The following is a 2,366-nucleotide window of genomic DNA, read 5'->3' on the forward strand; positions in this document are numbered from 1 at the left end:
AGGAAGGAATTATGGGGAATTCCTCGATTCCTGAAGAATTATGAGAATTCTTCAGAATATAGAGAATTAATCGAGGAAGGAATTATGAAAATTCTTCACCGTGAAGAATTTTGAATTTAGAGCAACCTGGAGAATACAGATGAGAGAGGAAAGGGGAGGAGAAGAGAAAGAAAGAGCAGATTTAAAACAAGCAATAAATCTGGAGGCTGTGATCAACTATTCACTGTATTACCCAGCACCCTGTCTGACCCCACTCCACTGCCCACCCCAGTGTAGGCTCCCTGCCTCATCATCTATGCCATCTGAATGTCACACACTTTCCTACTCTGCTCTGCTTTAGTCCATTCCTTTAATCAGGGAGCTATTTGAAGACCCATTACTCAAACCAAAACAGTCCAGTTAGGAAAGAAAATGTGAAACTGGGTCTCAAGAAGTTCTACTTCCACTCTTAGCTTCCACTTTTAGAAGTCTTTCTACTTCATTGAAGTTCCTGTAAGTTATTTCCACCCTGAGAGTTTTCCAGCAATTTCTCTGAAGTTCTATACCTTGATTTGAAGCTGAGACGGCTTTTGACATCCGTGGGGCCAAAGACATTTGCAACCCAAATCTAGGGCTGCGCACATTCTGCAGTATTGGGGTCTGTTATGAAGTAGCAGCTGTCGGGGTGAGGAGAGCTGAATGCTCCATCTCAAGAGCATGAAATAAATCACAGAATTGCACTCTATGTGCTTTAAAAGAGTTGCTAACTTTCTATGCTCAAATTTGTACTTATATTTTGAGTGGCTGTATTTTATCAGGGTATGTTACCTCCTTGAGCATTACTGAAAGCGGTTTTTGGGCCACCATTCACTGTGTTCTTTCAACAGACACAGCGCCTCCATCACCTCCCTGACAGCTAAATGTAGCTATCCATATGTCCAGAGTCTTCTCCTACCCTGTTAGTTGACACTGAAAGTTATACCAGTGGGATTAACAAGTGTCTTTGCCTGCTCAGTCCAGCTCTTCCAGCTCCTTCCTCTTCCAAATCCGCCCTGCATTTTTCACAGGTGTGTTTTCCACTTACTCAGGACAGGAAGAGATGGCTCATTTTGGTCCTTTTTTTGTCCTACCCAATCACATCTGCTGGCTCTAAAGTCTTCACAACTGAGAGTCTTCATCAAAGAGGTGCTTAACCGACTCTTGGACCCAGAGGTAACTCGCAAGGCAGGAGGCAGAGGAGCTGAAGCAGCAGAGGAACGTGGCATGTGGTGCTTGAGTGGTGCATTCACAGCCTTATTCACTCTGAATAGAAAAGGCATTTACTTATGCAAAGCTGGAGAGGGGCTGTTCCTTATCTGCTGTCCTCAATAACCCCTGTGCCCAAGGTGATTCTGTTCTCTGGAAAGGACCAGTTTCTTTGTGAATGACAAGTTGGGGCGGGGGGCAAAGCTCCCAGGCAAGAAGGCTCAGTTTGCTCTTTGCCCCATGCTCCTCTCCTCGTATTTTCAGCCTTCATCTCCATGAAAAGCCACAGAAGTGCTTGATTGTAGCTGAGTTCACAGGGACAGTGTTTTTGCTTTTTATTTTATTTATTTATTTTTTTGAGTCAGAGTCTTACTCTGTTACCTAGGCTAGAATGCTGTGGCTTCACCCTACCTCACAGTAATCTTAATCTCCTGGACTCAAGCCATCCCCCTGCCTCAGTATCCCAAATAGCTGGGGCTACAGGAGTGTGCCACCACCATCCCTGGCTAATATTTTTTTCTACTTTTAGCGGAGACCAGATCTCGCTTTGCTTGGGCTGATCTTAAACTCCTGACTTTGTGCCATCCCCCACCCGGTTTCAGCCTCCCTGAGTGCTAGGATTACAGGTATGAGCCACACGCCTGGTCTCAGTTTTATAGCTGAGCAAATGAGCTCATCCACAACTCTTCCAAAGACCTGTTCAGTTGCTCTTGCTTAGTGCACGTCTCTGTGTATACTGTTTGGTGGAGGGTTGCCTGCTAAACTTTGTTGTTGTTCATCTCATTTATCACGTGTATTTATGTGTTAGGTCTGACTCCCAGTGAGAATGCTCATAGCTAAGCTTCTTTGAACTTTCTCAGTGTGTCAGACTTTGTTCAAGCGCCTTACACAGATTAATTCATTGAATTTTTATAACAGTCTTTTGAGGTAGATGCTATTATCCTTACTTTATAGATGAAAAAACAAAAACTCAAGAGAGGTTAAGTAACATGCCCAAGATTACACAGCTAGTCAGTGGTAAAGTCCCAGCTTTGAACTTTGACAATCTGACACTAGCATTATTAAATGCAAAATATGCAGTCTCTAGAATGTAAGCTTCCTGAGGTCAGGCACTCTTGAATTCTTTTTTTTTTTTTTTTTTT

Source organism: Otolemur garnettii, unplaced genomic scaffold (genome assembly GCF_000181295.1).
Source record: "Otolemur garnettii isolate 467f Iridium unplaced genomic scaffold, OtoGar3 scaffold00276, whole genome shotgun sequence".
Classification (NCBI taxonomy): Eukaryota; Metazoa; Chordata; class Mammalia; order Primates; family Galagidae; genus Otolemur; species Otolemur garnettii.